Here is a 23,847-nt window from a genome sequence, read left to right on the forward strand (position 1 = left end):
GTAACCACCGGAGTAGGCTAGTTCAACACATTAAAGGGTTAGTTCACCCAAAAATGAAATTTATGTCATTAATTACTCACCTTAATCTTATTCCAAATCCGCAAGACCTTTGTTCATCTTCGGAACACAAATTAAGATATCTTTGATGAAATCCAAGAGGTTTTTTATCTCCCATATAAAGCAACGAAATTAGTAGTCAACAAGATAGTCAGTGTTACTACAGTGGTTCAACCTTAATGTTATGATGCGACGAGAATACTTTTTGTGCGCAAAAACAAAACAAAAATAACAACTTTAACCCCTTAAGCCCTGAGGGTATTTTTAGAGTTTTTTTTTTTTTTTTCGATTGACATACAAAAAAGTAAAGACTCGTAACTCCAAAACTGTAGCAAGGAGAGTCAAAAGGTTGGTATCGTCTGAAAGGAAACTTTTTAAATTTTTAAATAAAAAAAAATTAATTTGGTTATATTTTTGTTGATATTCTTCTATATGTGAGCTGTATCTGGATCAAATTGTATGGTGATCGCATAAAGAAATCAAAAGTTACAGCATTTGGAACCAAGGTAGTCTTTTTGTTTAGCCACTGGCGCCCCCTCGTAACTCGTGCATCGGTTTATTATTTACATATGGGTCTTGTGGGGTTTCATGTACAAAAACTCGCTCCAGTTTAGTCAAAGCCCAAAACAATTATGCTTGTTGTATTCTACTCCGTGAGACCTTTCAAATGACATATAACACATGATTATCTGAGCTGTATGATGCTTTTGACACATTGGAGTACATAGTACAAAAAAAATTTCATAAATTATTAATTTTTTTTATTTATTTATTTTCAGCAAATAACTCATCAGTACTTAGGGGTTAATCAAAGTGGCTACATTCATTGTACATTCAGATTCTAAGCTTTCAAATTACTCCTATTTTGTGATGATAAAGGCAGGAGTTTTGAAAAATATGATTATTAATTTTTTTGTAGCTAGCTTTTGTACTCGTGGGCGGTACACTTCATTTAAAGGCAGGAACACACCAAGCCGACACCTACGAACTAGTGGCGACAAAAGCAGACTGTGGGGTTGGCTCACGGTGGCAGCGTCTGGGTCTAAAGTTGCCCTGACACACCAAACCGACGCTCGACAGCTGATGGCCAAGTAGCACGTCCGTTCTGCGCCTGCGTAAGATGAAATGCCTTTCCGTACCAGCAGGCGGCAGTAGCTGAACAGCCAATCAGAATGATCAGACGGACCGACGGACCGACAAGCTCCGACGCCGATTCAACATGACGAGGACCAACTTCAGCCGACGGTGCGGAACACACTGAGAAAACTTAAACGGCTGACCATCGGCTTGGTGTGTTCCTGCCTTTAGAGTGATGACTCAGCACTCGTTAAGAGCTGAACAAAATGGTTAAAAAGCTGAGTTTCTAAGCTTTAAAATGATACCTATTTTGTGTTATTCCTGTCAGTGGTTGCTTAGTAATTTGATTGTGAATTTTTTCCCGCTGGCAGGACACTTTGGGCTTAAGGGGTTATTCAACAATTTTTCCTCTACCCTGTCAGTCTCCTATGCAGATGACACAGTGAACACAGTGTAGAGCTTCTATGTTTACGTCCGAACGCCGGCTCATTATTGGCCAACGCTGTTCACATGAGCACCACGACGCATATGTGTGATGCTGACGCAGGAGCCAGCCAATACAGATTCTGCATTCTGACATAGAACACAGAAGCTCTTCGTTCACTGCATCCACTGTATAATTTTGTGTTGTTTTGTTTTTTTTGCGCACAAAAAGTATTCTCGTTGCTTCATAACATTAAGGTTGAACTACCGTAGTCATGTTGACTATTTTAACAATGTCTTTACTACTTCTCTGGACCTTGAATGTGGTAATTTCATTGCTTACTATGGGAGATAAAAAACCTTTCTGATTTCATCAAAAATATCTTAATTTGTGTTCTGAAAATGAACAAAGTTCTTGCGGGTTTGGAACGACATGAGGGCGAGTACTTAATGAAAGAAATTTCATTTTCGGTTTAACTAACACTTTAACAATGAATGTGATTCACTAGCCTACTGTTTGGCACCAGAAAGTGTCACAAATACATTTTGCCTTCATCTTGAACAATATATTTGTTTTATTATTTAAAAATATTTATGCAATATGTTTTGTTAGAAAAGTGTGCTTATGCTTTTATAATAAGTGTCACATGGATTGATATTTGCCTAATGCAATGACATTCATGCATTTTTTTCCACTGTATTTTAGGTGTCCAAACAATTTGGAGGGGGTCACTGTACTTTAGACAGTATTTTGTTCTGGAACTGGGTTTGTATCGTAGTGTTCATCCGTCATTGGATCTTCTAGGCATTTCAACACGCGCTTGTGTTGAGATCAGTCAACTCCGCCTCCTACCTGCCACGCGCTCACTGCTGCTAGATCTGAGCACGCTGAACAAGCGGCGCTGCTCCCGGCATTCGCGCTCTTCTGCTGACAGCAAGCACTTAATGTAACTATTTAAAACTGGCATTTAAAGTGAGGTATACAAGTAGAAATCTAATGCATTTTGGCCAGTACCAGAGGGACAATCACGTTTTATTCAGTCAAGTAAAATTCTTTAGCATCGTCAATAGTTCGAGAACACTGAACAATCTGGCATAAACGAGTATGGACAGTTTTACACTATGCGGGGAAAAGATGTTAAACATCAAGAAGTTGTGGATATAAACGGACAGAAGAACAGAGCTCATTCCTAATATCCTATGGCTTGAAGGTGAGGTGCATGTTTTACACAAAACTATTGGATTTATTTATACTGTTTGACTGAAATGATCAGTGAGATTAATTACATTTTTAGTTTTTCATTGCTTCTCAGCCTGTACAAACATTAGTCAAACTAACGTTTGGCTGTAATACATAAAAATGTTTAAAACGTTTTTTCCCCCCCGTTACTGAAGCATTTGACGTAGAACGCGCGAGTGCACTAATGTCACATTTACGGGGAATAAAACAGCTGTGGTTGCCAGAAATTTAAGTATTATTGGATGGCATTTGTTGCCTGTATATTTTACAGTTCATAACCATATATAACATTTATTGAAATAATGATATACCAACCTACCCAATCTACTAAAATCGATGTGTCTTAAAATATATTGCTAAACAGTAAACAATATTATATTGTAGGTTACCATAATAGCATTAAAATAATGCAATATAGATTAACTAAACCTCATAAAATGTAACTTAAATACTGAAATGTACATGAAAACAACAAGAATAAATAATAATATTTAAATATGAATATTATTAATATTATTAAAATTATTACAATGATTTTGCGTTTTCACTTAAAAACAATTTTAACTATGCTTTAAAACTAGGCTGTATGTATTGCCTTTTGTATGTAGTATAGATTTTCCACAGGAATTTATAAGGCAGTTCGTACTTAAAAAAACAAACAAACAAAAAAACACAATTCTTTAAGTAAAATTGCATTTATTGTCTGTTAAATCAATTTTCACTATATGTTAAAGTAACTTACAAATATAACCTATTAACAGGTTTTAATGTTAGCATTTTTAATTGTTTTTCCATTAAAATTACGAACATTCTTCATACAGTGTATGTCGCACAGAATGGGATAACTTGGGTATTGACTAAATAGAGTAGAGCACAGATTAAACCTTGTTTAAAAAACAGGGAGGTGAAGAGCAGTTTATGTGAACCCTGGCATTTTTCCAAGAGGTTTTCCAGAGGGAAAAAGATACATTCGGAATTCTGCTGTTTATTGATTTACAATTACATGATCACTTCTTCTTAATTATCACTATAGATTAACCCCAAACACATTCTGAGATCTACCAAGCTGCCTAATCTTAGACAGTTAGCAAAGTAAGTCCATTTTGCACTTACTTTGCCAATTTTTGATTTAGCACAGCTGCCAAGAATAAGCTGTGCTAAATCACTTACATTCAGTCAGTATGGTAGTGTTCATATGTTCATGGAGTGCTGGTCTGTGTACAGATCATAGTAGTATTCTGTAGTACCTGCTGGTTTTAATATTCATCTCTGCAAGAGTGGAATGTGTGAAATTGACTCAGTTTGACATGAGGAAGAAAATATGATGAATGGAATGGTTTGTCTCTGCTACAATAATTGATCTCTCGGTTAGAATGACCATGTAGACTATTGAAGAATTCAAAGAATGCCATTAAGCACAAAGCACATGAGAAAATCTTTTATATGGAAAAAGGAAAGTGACTAAAAAAAATGTCTGTGGGAGACTTTCTCCCCCTGGGGCTTCTTGCGTGAAGAGGCGTGGCCCTGAGAGCATTTTCTTGACATTTCCATGGAGGAAGAGGCAGACACCACAGACTGCCCTTTTGTTATTTAACAGAGCCTGTTTTTAGGAGCTTGTAGAACAGGGGGCAGTGTTTCACAACAGCTTTTAACAAGAACATTTTAAACCGTTGAGAACAAGAAAAACGGGTAATGAACCGTATTAATCTGTGACAGATAGTTAAATTGATCAGAAATCTTCCTGGCACTGATGCAAGTTTCAGCTAGAATTAAAGATATAGCAACAAACACCAGAGGCGGTTGGCCATACTGTGTATCTCCATTCCAGATGGTGGACTCTGACTGCAAAATTTAGTATTTGTTTTTTGTGCACAGACTGAAAATACTCCCATGGATTTATCTGATTTTATTAGAGGCAATCAAATAAACATCTCTCATTTTATGTTCTTTCTTTGGAAGTGCAGCACATTATGGTATAAATATATTTGGTAGCAGATGGTAGAATAGGCATTATTAATGCTGAACACAAGGCGTCCCTGAAATTGGTGTCTCGGAAATGTCACCAATGTGATTTTAATGGTTACAACTGTACAATTCACAACAGGTTGCTATTTAAGTACTATAATGAAAATATAACAAATGTCACAGTGGGCAAGACTATGCCCTTATAGCTCTATGTAATCCAGGACATGACATCTAACTCATAGGAAGACAAAATTTAATGTATTAATTTTTGACTCAGACAAAATCTTTCATGACATTTCTAGCTTTCTGTTTACCTTGCTGCCCACTATGTGATTCTGCTTAATTTAGAGGATAGGGCAGAGGCATAAGGGGCTTTAGAGCATGACTAATGTTATGGATCATAACCATAGGCAAACTCAAATAAATACTGTCTCTAAAATGTGCATGCTTCAGCAAGTGCAGGCCCAGCTGGAGAGTTGTTCAGACATTTTACAATCATTTTAAACCCCAAACTATGATGCACATTAATGGAAAAACCTTCCTCAGAGTCCAGGTCTTGGATGCACAGTTGCACTGGATGAAATTTTGGATGAAATGACAAAATAAAGTATAATTATAATTATTATTTTAATCAAAACTATAATTGTTATAATAATTTAATAGCTTATTAATAACAAATGTATGTCATTATTCACTGAAAATCAAATATGACAGTTTTAAACACGTCAATGCAGATTATATATCAGTGACATTTGACAAGTCCCTGGTGCAGACAGAGCAACGACTGACCAAGGCAAAGCCGAAGGGACAAGAGAGCCAAGTGGAGCCATAAGGACGATAGACCCTGGTGGAGCCGAGGGAGGGAGGAGCCAAGGTCGAGCCAACTGGTTGACGAGCCGCGGTGGAGTGATGGGCTGGACGGTTGGAGGCGGAGCCAGGGGATCCTATTGCCAAGGCGGAGTTGGAGACCAGAAGACCCGAGGCAGATCCATGCAGCAAAGTGGAGTCAGAGAAGGAGCCATGGGACTGAAGGGAACCAGCGGAGGCCGGACCGTGGAACTGGCTGTCATTGGTAGAGGAGATGGGAGAGGAAGGCTGGGGGGATCACTGGAAAGACAAAAGGTTTGGAGCTGGGCAGAACCAGTGGAGACACAAGAGACTTGGAGCTGGGCGGGACCAGAGGAGACACAGGAGACTTAGAGCTGGGTGGGCCCAAAGGAGACACAGGAGACTTAGAGCTGGGCGGGCCCAAAGGAGACACAGAAGACTTGGAGCTGGGTGGAACCAGTGGGGACAGGAGACTGCAGGGATAATCCTCTTCAAAATCCTTATCAAAAATTAGAGGCCAGCTGCAGCTCATCCTCAGCAGCACGAATGTGGGCAGGGCTTTCCATTATGCCCTCATACTCCACTAGCACACCCACTAATACTGACGATGTTGCCGGCTCTTGCACCTGGTCAGACTCTTGCGGCAGATCCACACAGATGGGCTCAGGAGGCTCAGGCTCAGGTGTTTCGTCTGTTAGAGGTGTGGGAGGTGGGTGGCTGGGTTTTGGGTCCGGAATGGGGCTGGTGATGTCCTCCTCAGCGGGGTAGATTGTGAACGGGGACCCGTTGTTCACCAGCATGCACTCCACAAAAGTGGCAAAATTCCCCTGAGTACCATTCACGGGTAGGTGTGCCTTGGACCCCTCGCTGAGGCTGGTGTGGAAAAATATGCAAAGCGAGAGGTCCGGATAGTGGGTGAGACACACCAGATCTAAAAAGTTCCTCATGTGGTCCTCTCCTTACCAAAAAGAGCAACTGGACAGCTGGCAAGTCTATTGTTTTAAAAAAATAAAGAAAAAATGCCACAAAAATCCTTAGGTTCCATGTTCTGTAGAGAAGTGTGGCTTTAATGAGCGCACGACGATCAGAGAATATAATAAAGTCTTTAATGAATAAATCCAAAAGGAACACTTCTAAGTATTTTCAGAAATATAACACAACCACATAAACTAAGGGTGTACTCACACTAGGCACGGTTGCCTTGAACCAAGCCCGAGCGTGACTGTCCCCCCTCCCCATTCCCCTGCTGGCCCGCACTCACATTGCCCTTAACATTCCAGGCCAGAGCACGCTTACGTCGTATACGATGCAACTTTTTGAATGGAAGAAAACAGGAAGAAATGCACTTTCGCTAAGATACTGCCTAATATATTTATCATTTATGCCGTGCAGTGATTTTCACTTGCACGTATCAGAGGATTATTACAAAGGCAGCTGAGGTTAATAGAGGAATTTGCAGCTTTACTCGCAAACTACAAATCCTGTTCATCAATAAGGTGAGAAGCAGACCCGTTATAAACCCAAATACACTCAAATTAATTACATGAATTGATAAGTGTAGTATCAGAGTAGTAATAAAGATGTTTGCCGTCGTAATGATGACAGTAGCGCACACAAAAGTAGTAGCTGTTCCGTGCTCTGGCACTGCATGCGAACTGCGCTCGAGCCCAACCGAACCGTGCTCTGGCCCACCTCTTCCAAGCGGGCCAGGGACTGCTAAATGAACCGTGCCCAGGCACGGAACGGAGCGATCATTCTTTAACAGAACTAGAAACAGCTGTAAAACTATTGACTAACTATAGAAACTTACAAGGAACACAGACAAGCAGACAGGCAAACAGGGAAACCAAAACCATGGCAATAAAACAGAAATAAACAGAACATAACGTTACACCTGAAATAATCTTTAAATATTCATATTTAATGGGCATTTTGGGTTAACTATACCTTTAAAGGGTTAGTTCACTCAAAAAATTAAAATACTTTAATTATTTACTCACCCTCTTGTCATTCGAAACCCATAAGACTTCTGTTCACCTTCGGAACACAAATGAAATTAAAGCTGCAAGCAGCGATGAAAGGGCCCTCGCACCCGGGGCCACCGCCACCCGGTGGCCTTAGGAAAACAGTGAACAGTGGGCGACATGCATGTAAGCGAGTAAATACAGGAGATATATGGCAAAGACATTTCGACGTGCCACACTTCCTGCTGCCAACAGGTGGCGCTTTGACTATTACTGAATACTTCCATGTAGATGTGTTCAGGCCAGGACTATTATCAAACTTGTGAAGTTTGGGGCAGATTGGACTTTGTATGCCTTCGTTACAACAACTTCCTAGTTTCATGGTTTTAATCGCATATTTTAGCACTTAGCCAAGTGTTGCATGATTTAACGTGTTTCTAACATGTGCTTCTGGGAGTGAATTACAGTGCCAAGCATGCAATTTCCTGTTGCCAGCAGGTGGCACTATGACTAACTGAATATTGGCATATAGATATCTTTAGGCCAGGACTCTTAACACACGTGAAGTTTGGGGCAGATCGGACACTGTATGCCTGAGTTACAACAGCTTCCTCTTTCATGGCGAAACATCAGAATTTGTCAGGCCGCCACAGACACGCTGTTCAACAAAAACTCAAGATCTTCAGCAATTTAACATCGCTAAGGCCTTAAGATTAGACTGGCAACATATGATGTTGATCTGATTAAATCTCTATGAGGAGTTAATCACAGTGTAAAACATGTCATTTCCTGTTGCCCACATGTATTTCATTTTATTTATTAGAAGGATAGCCTCTTGAGATGCGACATCTCATTTTTGAGGGGGTCCTAAACAAAAATTGTGGCGCTATGTGGCGCTATGACTGTACCCTAATATTGCCATTTAGATGTCTTCAGGCTAGGACTCTTATCAAACATGTGAAGTTTGGGGCAGATCGGACATTGTAGCACGAGTTACAACAACTTCCTGTTTCATGGTGAAACATCGAATTTTGTCAGGCCGCCACGGACACACCCTTCAGCGAAAACTCAAGATCTTTGCAATTTAATGCAGCAAAGGCCTTTAGATTAGACTGACCAAATATGATGTTTATCTGATAAAATCTCTAAGAGGAGTTCGTTAAAGTATAATGTCTGGAAATGGCAAAAAAATTTGCAGAGAAAACTCAAAATATCTCACTTCCTGTTGGGTTTTCAGATTTTGCACCCAGGAACTTTTTTTTAGGTATTGGGCTGTTACATGTGTATACCGAATTTCATACCTGTATGTAAAATGTAGTGCAAAGGACGCTTAATTGAAATTTTGTAGGTGGCGCTATCGAGCCATTTTGCCACGCCTAATTCTGAAACCCATATCAGATATTTTTTCACCATTTCTGACGTGTGTTCAAATTCACCAATTTCACCACTTTTTCACCACAATTTTCACCACTTCTGGCGTGTGTGCAAAGCTTCATGAGTTTTCGAAGCATGTTTAGGACCTCAAAAATGCAGTTCATTTTGGAGAAAAAGAATAATTGACTGAGCAATTACAATAGGGTCTTCACACCATCGGTGCTCGGGCCCTAAATATACATAAAGACAATGTAAAAGTAACCTATATGATTTGAGTGATTTAATGTAAGTGTTTTGAAGAAACATGATCACTTTAAATGATTTAACAGGTTTAGGCTTAGGCACATTCATATGGCACATCAAGTCCTGGTTTCACAGACAGAGATTAAACCAGGAGAAGCCATAGTTCAATTAGGACATTTAAGTAGCTTTTATACAGGTGCCTTAGGGAAAGAAAAAAAAAACATTACTGCTGTGCATCTTGACACAAAACAATATTTTAAGATATGTCAGTGCAAGTTGCTTTCAGTTAAGACAGCTCAAACATGCATTTTAGTCTGGGACTAGATTCAAGCATTGTCTGTAAAACCGGGCACACATATGGTAAACAAGCTCAAACGTGTTGATTTTTTGCGATTTTTAAAACGGCATGAGAGTAAATTAATTTTCATTTTTGGGGAAAAAAATGTCTATGGGTCAAAAAAAATCTGTTATTATTCACTCACCCTCATGTTGAGTAAAAACTTTTTCACATGTTATAGTGTCATTGGGATTTTAAAAAATGGTTACATCTAAATTAACTGATTTTATTCAAGTCAAAAATATGTGATTGCCAAATCAACCCTAAAATCATTTATTTATACCACCAAAACTACATTATATGGGTTAAATCAGGTAGACATAGCTCTTTTAAACAAGTAACAAATGTAGGTTACCACTTTTTTGTGGTGCATTACATAAAGTTGTTTGGTCTTCTGGTAAGTCGTTAGGGAAAGCACTGATCACATTTGACTATGACCTTTAACTAACAAACTTGACACACAAAAGAAAAATGCTTCATACATACGTGTCCACAAAAGACTTGATTAATGCGTCACATCTGTTACATGTTAATGGTATGTAGCTAATTGCCTTAGGACGCATTCATCATCATGTCCTCATGTTTTTAACATGGATGAACTTTACACACTGGCTGCCCTGGATGAATAAAAGCTGCTATTGGCCTTGATGATTTAACATTCTGTACAAAATTGTCTAAAACTACCTTCAATATATCAGGTTGCTTTAGTGTCAGCCAACTGTTATATTACAATCTCCCTAAAACACTGGCCAGGAAGCCATCAGGGGTGTTCCAGCCCCACATCATCATCATCCGTTTCATGGCTCTTCCCATACTGCCATGGCAGGAGAGCACTTGCTTGACCCTTGAGGCTTGGAGACACCCTCCTATATGGGAAACAGGCAGGGGCTGCTCAAGACATGGTTGTTAGGATACAGCATGGGCACACAGTCCTAATGAGCTCATCCGAGGCTTGTTATGGTGCTTCTCCGCTGCTGCTCTCCAAGAAGCAGACGTTTCCACAGTTTCCCTAATGGTTGTTTCAGAATGAGTGAGTGCTGGAACAGACAGAACTGGAACACTGGAATAATGTGGGTTTGACACACGGCGATAGTTACAACGATGTTATCTAACAAACATTGCTCTGTGTGTTTATTTAATTCAGATTATGTGGAGAAGCACCACCCTTGTTCCATTATACCTTTGATTACCTGAGAGTGGAGCAGACACTCAGACTCTAGCCTTTGGGTTGAATTATTTATTTATTTATTTATTTATTCATAAATGCCAGTGTAATCATTTTTGACCAAAGTATAAAAGTGAAATTACAAAACCTTGAAAGTGAATTATCAATTATGTTCAAAAGTGATGAGTTTTTGTGTCAAACCGCAAACATTTCTTTAAAATTGAGTCCTGAAAAATTAAGGGATTTTATAAGGCTTTATTTTTTTTTCCTGTGGAAATCTGTTTGTAGATTATTCCAAATTTGTCAAATCTCTTGACACACTCCATGGAATTAGTCCAAGGTCAGTTTGAGCCTAAAGTTACAGTAAGTTGTTCCATGATGGGAATCTTTTCTCTACTGGATTCACAAAAACATCATAGCAATGTACAGTGTTATAAATATGAAAATGCATCTCAGCATTCTTTAGTGATCTTTCTTTAAAACTTTCTTTAAAAATCTTTCCACGTGAAGCTATTAGATCAAAATCTGCGTTTTTAAAACTTTCATATTGCATTACATTTTTGCACAAAAATTGATGGTTCCACGCTGAGGTATTTTTATTTTTTTAAATGCACAATATTATTACTGCATAATGACCATTCTCATAATTTCATGCTTCCAATGGCTTGTTCAGTGAATTTGTTTTTTATATATTAATATCTACATCAAGGCTGCTGGAGTGAATCCAGCAAAGCACTGTATTTTCTGTGCTAGTAACTTAATCCAGCTAGGACATTCAGGGGAAATGGTGTGGTCACAGTGTTTTTCTTTTTTTTCATTTTCTTTCACAGAAACACTTTGCTGCCTCATACAGTATTAAATGGAAGTTTTTAAACTCAGAGATTAAGAAAATTGCTTATTGATTTTGATTTTTCAGTACTGATGGTCCCCGTTTATCTAGCTGACATTATTTTTTAGATTACACTTGCAATCTTAAGTTTAGAAGGTCAATTGTACAGTTATATAAATATAGTTTGGTATATGACTGATTGATTAAGTAGAGATTGAATTATTCTTTAGTTTAGCTTGACAAAATATATGCTTTTTAAAGTATTATCAAAGCCCTTGTATTATATATTTGCATGTAAATATCATGGCACAATTACAATTATTATCATCTCATACTCCTAACAGCTTGTTCAATGAAAAAGCCATTTACATTAACCTTCTGTGTCGAGGTTGCTGGGGTGCATCTGGCAATTTCTCAGCCATTTTGGAAAACAATTCACCTCAAGATCACATGAAAGCAGAGAACTGGAGAGTCATTATGTCTGTGTAACGTGCAGGGTCAGCAAGGGTGACGTCTCTTATATTGAATCAAACTGACTGTTTGTGGTTAAATGTTAAGATTCCCACCTTTACACACAGGTCACTTTGCTTCATTTTATGTTCAGCTACAGCTCCATGTTCAACTGTAGCAGCAAAAGGAGATATTCAAAATATGTCTATAAGATGAATTCTATAATTTAGCCATCCAGTAGTATGAATGCAGCCATACTTGTACAAATGCCCAAAGGTATGATTTGATGGAGAAGCAGGTGTTTTTTCAAATTTAATATCAATAGGTTGAAAGGACCCATTTTCAATATCCATTACTCTTGTAGTGTGTCTCATCATATTACTAGTGGTAAGGGTGCAATATATTGTATCTTTCTCTCAATATGTAAGATCTCCTCCCACTTTTTCTCATTTTCTAGGCTGTTTTTGAAGTCTGCATGCTTTGTCTGGAAGCTGTACTGCATCCATATGTATGTTTCTTTTTTTGTACATGGAGATTTATAGCGTATTCATATATTTGTGCACAGGCCTCTGTGTTTGTGTGTTTGAAGTACAAAGTGTATAAGCTAAACACTGGAAAAACCATCCTTCCCTATCCTTCATCAAGGTTTAGCACCTGCAGAATTATCCTTTCTCTGTATCTTGATACGGTGAATTTTGCAAAGCCTTGTCATTTCAATGGGAAAGTCTGTCAGTCAAGAGCCTTAAATATTGAATGGGCTGGTAATTTAATCCACCTAGGACATACAGGTGCTGTTAGTTGGTTTTTAGAAACACTCTTCTTACTATACAGAATTTATAAGGATGTTTTTATACTCAAAGATTAAGAAAATTACTTATTGATTTTGATTTTGCAGTACTGATAGTCCCCATTCATATACAGCCTCATAGAAAACTGAAATGTACTGCAGATAGAAAAATTCAGGAGTTATTTTCCCTAACATTCATATTGAATACATAGATGTAAATGAATGACAAACATCTTTGAAACAAAACAAAAAAGAAGCATGTTGAATTGCACTAATTTAAAAAAAAATGCAATGCATTAACAGTGCAGAAAAGAAGATATTTTGAAGAATGTTGGAAACCAAACAGTTTTGGTTCCCTTTGACTTCTCTTCTATATTTAGTCTATACAACCGAAGTCAGTGGGATACTTTGCTTTGCTTAGGAGGCCGAAAGACAGGTCTGAATTCACAAAAGACACTGAATAATTCAAACACTCTAACCAGAGCTTTGTACTTTGATACTATAATACTGAATCTTGAGGTAGACCCAGTGCATATTACTAGATATCAGTGATATAGAACCTGACAGTGTCAACACCGATATAACTTAAGGCACTATGAAATGTCCAGAGTCAAGGTTAATCTGTTCGGTGACCTTCCATATAAGGGTGCCTTCTTGTTGAGGTAAAAGGTTGTGTGTCAGACAAGGTGATACATTTCATACCGCAGCTTGCTCTTATATACTACAGATTTACTATTAATGACTAAAAATATATTGCTGCAGGTACATATTGCTGCAGTTTCTATGTGAAGTGTCTACTTGTGGTGCTAAAAACTGAAGTTTACACCAATCAAGATTAGAGGAACATTATTTTATAAGGACTGTCTAATTTTTTTTATTTTTTTTTTAAAGATACTCAATCTGTTCCTCACACAAAGCTATCATATGGATTCAGAAGACCCGGAAATAGCACACAAGTCATATGAAAATGTATGAAAACTTGTTTCCGCCAGGGAATAATACCAGTTTATATCTCACAATTCTGACTTCATAACTTGCATTTGCATGTTATAAAGTCAGAATTGCGAGATATAAACTTGCACTTCTGAAAAAAAGTCAGAATTGCAAGTTTATATCTCAAGTCTATATCTGTACTTTATAACATGCAATTGTGAGTTTATATCACGCAATTCTGACTATAACTTGCAATTGTGGGTTTATATCATTCAATTCTCAGGAAAAAAGTCAGAATTGTGAGATAAAAAGTCGAAATTACCTTTTTTTATTTTCAGTGGCAGAAACAAGCTTCCATAAAAAAGAGCAGCCTGAGGGTGAGCTGTATACATATGTTGTTGTGAACCTTTTTAAGGGCTTCCTGTAGCTGTACAAATGGAGCATAGCACTACCAACAACAAGGTCATGACTTCGACTCCCAGATCACATAGAATGAAACTTGAATGCTCTGTAAGTGGCTTAAATGCATCAGAAAATGCTGTGCTCTCCTCTGAGGTTGAATTTTGGATCTAACATTAGATTTGAATCCAGATAGGGATAGGTTTAAGGTTTAAAAAAAAAAAAAAAAAAAAAAAAAATCCGTTGGTTGTGCTGGTTGATTTAAAAGTTGATAGAATATTATTTAGAGAAAGGATCAGCATTAACACTTTAAAATACTGTTTCATTGTTAATGAATAACTGCACAGGAACAAATGAGTAACACAATATTAACATTCCAGTAACTGCTATTAACTAACAAGACACTGCTAAGGACTAACAACTACTATGTACAGGTTCATAATTAATTTGAATAATGCATAATGTAAAATTCATTCTAAAGTGAAGATCATGGTAACTAGTAATGACATCTGCAATGTTAATATTGCGTTACTCATTTGTTCCTGTGTAGTTATTCATTAATGACAGAACGGTATTGTAAAGTATCATCAAATCTGCGTTTTAACCATATTAAAGCCTCATTTATAATTCAAAAAATAAAATTCACCTGAGAACTACAGCAATTTATATCTATATATGGCAACATAGTTCAGGTATTGTAAAAGGAAGGAAGGAAGGAAGGAAGGAAGGAAGTTGCTTTAGAGATATATCTTTTGCTGACAGCTTCCCACCTTGTTCCGAGTAACAGTTTGAATGGCTGTTACTGTAGAGAGAAAATTAAACATTGTCTGCAGAATGTCTCAGTTGAATGGAGTTGTTATATTATTGGATGGTTATGATTTCTAGCATGTAAATCTACACCCAATTTACAATTGAAGATTAGTTGTTTATGCTTCCCTTGAGTATTTCTAATTTAAGGCTGGGAAAATTTACTGCTCCTCCTGTGAAGCAGGCATTGTCAGTGAATTGGCTGCCTGAATATATTTGTGCTAAATTACCTGTCTAGCTTTTGAAGGGAAAATTACCTCTTGGTTAAATATATAAAGTGTGATGCTTGGTGGTGTTACATTACTTGATGGGCTTGCTCTGTTCAGAAATCCAGGCTTTATAAAAGTAATTAATCAGGCCTACTGAGGATGTATCTTGTGAATCATCTACTGGGAATGTCAGCAGCAAACTATCATATATATAACAAACTCAGCAAACTCATATATATATAAAGTGGTATTAAACTGCCTTTGATTTATTACAGTATTTAAATGGTCAAATAGTGACATCTCTTAACCTTAACCTTAATGACTGTATACTTACTGGTTGCAATATATTATTTTTCAAATACATTTTTTTTGTGCTGAATTGTGTTGTGAATTCAAAATTGTCACTTACTGTATCAAAACAACAACAACAACAAAACCCTGACCTAAAAACCTAATGCCCAGTGTTGCAATTTTTTTTACAACTAATGGATTCCTAAAGACATGTTTATGGGTGGGGGAAAAAAAAGAAAAAGAATGCTTGGGTCTCTGAGGGTTAATTGAAAATAGATTGGGAATTAAATTAGCCTATTATGAACTGGTGAGAAATTTGAAACTTTTATAGAAAATCGGTGTTTAGGCAAAGTATTGTTTTACTGATGAAGAACATCTTATAAAAAAACAAAACAAAACAAAATATATATATATATATACATACATACACACTACCAGTCAAATGTTTGGAAACATTACAAATTTTAATGTTGAGCATAATGAGTCTCTTATGCTCATTAAGGCTGCATTTATTTCATAATAAATACAGAAAAAAACAATAATATTGTGAAATATTATTACAATTTAAAATTATGGTTTTCTATTTTAATATACTTTAAAATCTAATTTATTTCTGTGATGCAAAGCAAATTTTCAGCATCATTACTCCAGTCTTCAGTGTCACATGATCCTTCAGAAATCATTCTAATATGCTGATTTGATACTCAGTTATTATCAATGTTGAAAACAGTTGTGTTGGAACCTGTGATATTTTTTCAGGATTCATTGATGAATAAAAGGTTAAAAAGAACAGCATTTATTCAAAATATTAATCTTTTCTAACAATATAAATCTTTACTATCACTTTTTATCAATTTAACACATCCGTGCTGAATAAAAGTATTAATTTCTTTCAAAAAAAAAGAAAAAAAAAATTACTGACCCCAAACTTTTGGTGTATATTGTTACAAAAGATTTCTATTTTAAATAAATGCTGATTTTTTTTAAAAACTTTTTATTCATCAAAGAATCCTGAAAAAATAACACAGGTTATAAAATAATATTAAGCAGCACAACTGTTTCCAACATTGATAATAAATCAGCATATTACAATGATTTCTGAAGGATCATGTGACACTGAAGACTGGAGTAATGATGCTGACAGTTCAGCTTTGCATCACAGAAATAAATTATATTTTAAAGTATATTAAAATAGAAAACTATAATTTTAACTTGTAATAATATTTCACAATATTATTGTTTTTTCTGTATTTATTATGAAATACAATTTAATACAATTTATTGGAATGAGAGTCTAACTGTGTGAAAGATATTGATGTTTTAGAGAGCAATTATCTTCTCCTCTAATCTTTTCTTCTTTTTTCTCCTTTATTCTACCCATCACTCCTTTCTTAACCTTGCCTATCCTGTCTTCTCCCCATCGCTCTTCTCTTCTCCTCTCATTCTCTCTCTCTTATTTCTGCGTGCACCCCAGCTAACTAATGAGATCAGACAGAGCAGGGGCGTCAGTGGGGCAAAGCCAGAGCTCCAGTGGCCCTGGGCACTAGCATATTCCAACATACTGCTCAGAGAGAAAGAGAGAGAGAGCAATTCCACGGGTAGACTCTTTGATGTGACCCCAGACACAGAACACACTCACAGAACTTAGAAGAGGTGCATTATCATGTTTGGATGCAGGATGCCTGCCATGAAGTCCCAGATGAGTTGTTTTTGAGCCAACACACAGCAAGACATGAGCACTCAAATATAGTCTGTGCTGCTCGATATTGCAGGTTTCTGTAAAACATATATTTTGAAATAATCAACATTGTACAGCATCATTTCATGATCATACGTTGCATAAAGTGTGGTTTGAGTTTTATTATAGTTTTATTACAGTATAAAGGATATGCAGAGGGATCCTGTATGTCTAGGAAACTTTTTCTGTACAGTAATGCTCTCTTTTGCCATATGCCCTTCATCTGGTCTGTGTTGAGACACAAAGCATTTTTTAGTGATGTTTACATGGCAACCAAGTAACTCACACCCAAGCTGCATCCTAGCAGCCAGTGACACACCAAGCCATGTAAAGAATTCACTGGAATTCACTACACGACTTTTAGAATCTGAACAGATTTCAAACACTAAGCATCATTGCTGACTTTGTAAATGGTTACAGAGAAAGACTGGGCATCCTAAACTAAATGATTGGGGATAACACACTACCAAGTACTTTCAAGTTGTTCAGAAACAAAATAAACTGATGTACAAGCATGTGCCTTGTTGCTATCAAACATGTTTGATAACTGTTTGGATTCAGAGTCTCAAGCTAAAAACTTAGAGTCTGAGCCTATACAATAGGGCTATGAAAATGGCTGAAAAACTAAATTCGAATTTTATACTAAAATATTTCTAACATTCAAATTATATTCTAATTTAAAAGGCATCATTTCAGTTTCAGTCCTGAGACCACAATGAGCAAAATATTAATGAACCGTATTAAATTGTTTATTCAAAGCAATGAAATAAAATGACTTTCTGTACAAAAAAGGTGCATAATTATGGAAGCCCGTTTCCGCCACAATTGAGAAACTTTCTCGTAATAATGACTTAGTTTCTCATAATGAGAAACGTTCTCGTAATTATGACTTAGTTTCTCATAATGATGAGAAACTTTCTCGTAATAATGACTTAGTTTCTCATAATAACGAGAAACTTTCTCATAATGATGAGAAACTTCTACTCATGCGCAGAGCAGTGGAGCAGAAGGGCGTGGCACGCTAGCGACATCCGCTGGTCAAAGTCTCGTAAATGCGAGAATAGCAAACATGGCACGTTGTGCAAAACAGTTGTTTTCGTTAAAGTAATCTACATAGTGCAGTCTCTCTATAGTGTCATTAAATAACATCAGTTATTATAAATTATCAGTATATCTTCAATACTTTTCCATGCGAACGAGAAGTTGGAACGCAAAGTGGTTTCCGTGGTAACGGTGGAAACTGTTGCATGAACGCGACGGCTTACAAAACTATCAGATTAACGAAGGAATATGATATGTATTCGTTAAGTTTAAGTGCAACGTCTTCATAAAATGTGTGGGTTTATGTGTTAACGTTAACACGTATTTCGTGGATGAGTCTAGGCTATTTGATGTGCAGGTTTGCCTAGACAAGGCGCTGAAAAGCTTTTCTAATATAAACCGGGTCCTAAAGCACTTGCCCAGTCATAAACCTTCATTCCAGTGATATTCCTACAGAAAACACCTTTTAAGATGTTTATGACTCATTAGAATGTATGCAAAAGACAGCTTTCCAGGTGAAGCGTTCTTTAACAGACTTGGATATGTAGGTGTGTGCTGTCTTATCATTCCTCTATCTGTTTGAAATCCATGGATCACCACTCTGTGTTTCTGCTTGTTCATACACAAAAATACAAATGAATGTTACAAATGAATAAACGACTATATCCCGTCTCATAGGCTACTGATAATTTATCATTAATGTTATTTATTTAATGATATTATAGATTACACTTTTGCAGAACGTGCCATGGTTGCGGAGTTCTCGCATTTGACCAGCGGATGTCGCTATCGTGTCACTGCTCCGCTGCTTTGCGCATGCGTAGAAGTTTCTCATTATTATGAGAAAGTAAGTCATAATTACGAGAAACTTTCTCATTATTATGAGAAACTATGTCATTATTACGAGAAAGTTTCTCATTATTATGAGAAAGTAAGTCATAATTACGAGAAAGTTTCTCATTATTATGAGAAACTAAGTCATTATTATAAGAAAGTTTCTCATTATTATGAGATACTAAGTCATAATTATGAGAAAGTTTCTCATTATTACGAGACAGTTTCTCATTATTATGAGAAACTAAGTCATTATTACGAGAAAGTTTCTCATTATTATGAGAAACTATGTCATAATTACGAGAAAGTTTCTCATTATTATGAGATACTAAGTCATTATTACGAGAAACTTTCTCAATATAATGAGATACTAAGTCATAATTATGAGAAAGTTTCTCATTATTATGACTTACAGAATTATATTTTTTTACTCAATTGTGGCGGAAACGGGCTTCCATACATAATGTTTAAAATAACATTTCTAAATCAAAATTTCACAAATAAAATATAATTTCATAAATTGCATAAACAATTTATGAAAAAACAGCAGTTTGTATTTATTCATAGTTTAATACAAAGAACCAAAGCGCCGATCACACAGAGTACTTTTTTTTTTTTTTTGCATTTAAAAACATGAGATGCAGTGGAATGGGAAAAACCCACAAAGTCTTGAGACATGTTTTTTAAACATTGAATTTCTTTTAACTTTGCATGGCTTTCTAAACATGCAGTGGTCAAATATGTCCATCCAGTGCTTGTTCAACTGGATAGGCTAAGAAAAACATTAAAAAACATTAAAACATTAAGCATTAAGAAAAACACGTTCAGTGTGAATGAACCTTAACACTTGTAGACTTCAGTGTAACTCGTCATGCTACCGACATAAATGATTCCGCAAGACTTGTTGAGGAAAGGTGTGCTATTACTTTTCTGAGTTATCTGACTTCACACAGCCTAGACCAACCTAGCAACCCACAGCATCCTTGCAACACTCACATTCTCTTCAGATTCTCTTCTTTTACTCTGCTCTTGGCACTACATTCAACGGGACCTAACAAACTGGCATGTTTACATGATAAATTGACTGAATGATACTCTGACTGTCATTACTGCAAACAGACCCTGGGAAGCTGTCAGCTGTTCCCTCTCAATACTAAGTGGGAGTTTCCCATCATAATATGGCAGATGAGATAAGATACAAATGCGGGGTTACATTCTCCAGGTCTAAATGCCCTTTTGTGGTTATCTAAGATCAACTTTCCTTCTCTGCGTTGACCTTAACAGTTCCGAGAGGAATTTGAAAACTGCTCTCCACTGCAAATTACACATCATCATATATTTCTACCACACTTTAGGACCCAAGATAAGCAAAGGTCATGGCATCATTATACAAATTTGCCCTTTAAACAGCAAGCACAGCACTTAACAAACTGTGCTTTGAGCTTGGTTTACCATTTAAAAAGTATTTGTAATACATTTTTTCATACTGTTTATACAATAAGTGTTTTCTTGCACATGATCTAGGGCGGAAGTGAGGTCTCTCTATATATTCCCACACGTAAACAGAGCACTGGAAACAGAAAACAAGTAGGCTAGCCTGTAGGGACGTGCCCGAAGCCAAATACCTTATTCAGAAAGGCACTGATAATGGAAAATAAAAGTTTTTCCTTTTATTTAACATTATTGTTTTAATTGAAAGATGTTTACATACATTTTACAATTATAATAAAATAAAATATATTTTAGGAGTTATAGAAGGCATATTTCTTAAATAAAAACAGAATTACATTGTAAAGGGGTGATATGATGCTATTTTACAAATTTATTATGTTAATTATGTGGTGTAATAGAATAGGTTAATATGCTTTAAAGTTCAAAAAACACATTATTTTTCACATACTGTACATTATAGCTCCTCTATTCCCAGTCTGTCTGAAACGTGATAATTTCTACAAAGCCCCTCCTTACGAAAATCTTAGAGTACTCTGATTGGCCAGCTGACCCAGTGCGTTGTGATTGGCCAAACACCTCAAGTGAACAGTATGTCGGAAATGTAACGCCTCTTACCATTATCACAAGCTTCCGCTTCCAAGACTTCTAAAGCATTTATAAACACACAGTTAATAATAATATTGTTGGTTTTACCATATCAGTTCAAGTCCGAGTTGGATTCTGAAAATGCGAATGATCAAGCCGATTGATCGGAACCAACTTTGCAAGGACGACTTGAGCAGAATGTGGTAAGTAGTCTGTCTATATAGCCTGGGTTGTACGCTCCCAGGTTCAGGAAGCTGTCCTCTCTAAAATGAGCTGTGCACAAGCAAACTTTTGAGTTGTACTGTTCAGGAACAGCTTTTGAGCGGTACGGTCGGTACGGTCCCACATATGGGATTTTTATATCTGTTGTAGTCTACAGTAACTGTATGAAGCAAAAGTATGTAAAGAATATATATTAGGGATGTGCATCTCCATAACTGAGGCTGATGCAATACGCATCTCGATGCATAGCCAACGATACGGTACATTAAAGATACATATGAAGCAGCTATCGATGGGATGCGATAAGATTCACCCCATTACGATGCAGTGCGATTCGATTTCAATTCGATTCAACACAATGCGATTTAATGCAATACAATGCAATAGAAAAAATATGATACTATGCAATTCAATATGTAGGGCTCTAAACTTTATTTAAAATTTTTTCTCAAATTCTGTTTTATTTTATTTTTTCTAAATTACTGTTAAAATTAAAACATGGATGAAAAATTGTGTGATTATTCCTTTAAAAATCTTAATAATTATTGTATTTTTATTATTAGTAGTAGTAGTAGTAGTAGCCTATTACATTAAGACATACATTATACCATACAATAGTAATACAATAGTAGTACATAGTACTACAATAGTAATAGGGCTATTTTTCTGTTACAAGTTAAACCAAACTTTTATTTTGATGGGTCGCCGTGAAGATCTTGAAGTTTCTGTGTGTATATGATATGACAATAGTTTTAATTAAATTAATTGTTTATTCAACAACTGTTCCAAACCAATTTGGCAACAAAAACGAACAAAAAAACGTGATCCACATAAGAACAAAACCAGGTGTCGAGAGTGTGTGTATGTTCATCTTCTCGGAATCTTCTGGACTACCTTCTCAGGTTTGGCTTCAGTATATTGTATGAATGCAAAAGAGACTGATAGGCCGTATACAAATAACAATAACATAACAATAAATATTAATTAACATGTGTCCACCAAAGTGTTTTTAGCAAGCTGAAAAAATGGCAGGTGCTCTTCTGAAAACGGCCAGCTTGAGAGTGCTTTGGAGGCGCAGCGTTTTTCTAGTTGAGACTCTTTGGTTTCTTATAATGATACAGAATATGCCAGGCAGTAATTTGTTACCAGTATCCAATTTTGAAGAGTATTACCTAATATAAATATGCAGTAACCAGCAATATTACCTTCTCCATTGTTGTAGGGTGGTTGGTTGGTGTAGTATTTATCCCACCTCTCCTTCACTGTGATTGAATAGCTGGGTAAAAAGTGACAGTGACAAGCACTGCGTTTTACCCAAAGTTGAACAGTTTTTAACTCTCAGCTACAAAAAAAAACCGAACAAACAAACTGGTTTAAACATGCTGTCCTGGAGTGGGGTGACTCCAGGATAATGGACACTCACTGTCCAATATTCTTCTCGATGGAGAAGGATGCACTTGCCCATGAATGGCCCAAAGTGCATCTGTATGCCTTTCTTCCGGTAGCCTTGCTCCCGCAGGTCATCAGCCAGATCAGTGAGGATAGCCTGTTGGCCCCACTCTGGCAAAACCAACCATGGTTCCCCAAGATGGTGCAGCTGTTAGAGGCAGCACCCTGGCCAATTCCACTGTGGAGGGGCCTCCTCTACTAGGGAAAAGGCTCAGTTTGGAATCCCAGCCGGAACTGTGGGACCTTCATCTTTGGCCAGCTCAACGGGGGCCTTTGCCAGGGTGTGAACAGCATTGAAGAGGCGAGACCCTCATCTAAATGGTGCCTCTATCCCCCTAAGTGGTCTGTCTTTGAGCTTGAGCTATCCTTGGACTGAGTTGAGCTATCCCCAGACCATGCTCACAGGATCTTTTCTCTGCCTTTTTGGGCTTAAACAGTCCTGTGCATACAACGCAGCACTGTTGGATTGCGTTCCCTATAGCATCAGCTATTGGCACAATGTGAGTGAACTGTTATTGAAAGGGAACTTTTCAGTTACTAACGTAACTTCTGTTCACTGAGATAGACAGGAATGAACATTGCGTAAACCAGCCGTGTTATTATGCTTGCACTGTTAGCAGTCACTTGGTGCTTCCTCAGTCGAAAGATTCTGATGAAATAACACTCAGAGGCAGCCTATTTGGGTGCGCTAAGAAGCCATCGGTCTGTTCAGTTGCACCTCATTCAATCAGGCTTGAGTATTTTTGGAGAAAGGGATTTCCCCATAGCGTCAGCTATCGATGATAGTTTGTTCCCGTCTATTCCAGAGAACCAAGGTTACGTTAGTAACCGAAACAGTTTAATTCTGCTCTCTAAAGACCAGTCAAAATCCCATTCAATAACCACACACACACAGCAGTTCCACAGTTTACTTTATGTTTATCATTAAATGATGGAGAAAGACCTTCTTAATAGTAAATTTATACTCCAGATGGGACTTTTAAGAATAGCAAATTCATTCGCAGACTTTGAGCAGCGTAATATGATAGGTAAAACACTTTTTTCCCTTGCTGTTGTCTTTTGCTTGCTCACTGGTTGTAAGGCAGTGTTTTCTGAAAAGCTACCTTGGAATGGTGTTTCATGTGAAAAGTCCTATGCAACTCAATTTG

The 23,847-nt window shown here is 36.9% G+C and overlaps 1 protein-coding gene across 1 annotated transcript in view; it reads left to right on the forward strand.

Moving 5' to 3' along the window:
- Positions 1–2,393: 2,393 nt before the first annotated feature.
- Positions 2,394–23,847, forward strand: part of drd2b (dopamine receptor D2b) — a 63,747-nt gene continuing 42,293 nt past the window's right edge. The window contains exon 1 of the mRNA XM_051894950.1: positions 2,394–2,768. The gene's annotated coding sequence lies outside the window, so the exon portion shown is untranslated. The remainder of the gene's footprint in view (positions 2,769–23,847) is intronic.

This window comes from Ctenopharyngodon idella, chromosome 5 (genome assembly GCF_019924925.1).
Source record: "Ctenopharyngodon idella isolate HZGC_01 chromosome 5, HZGC01, whole genome shotgun sequence".
Classification (NCBI taxonomy): Eukaryota; Metazoa; Chordata; class Actinopteri; order Cypriniformes; family Xenocyprididae; genus Ctenopharyngodon; species Ctenopharyngodon idella.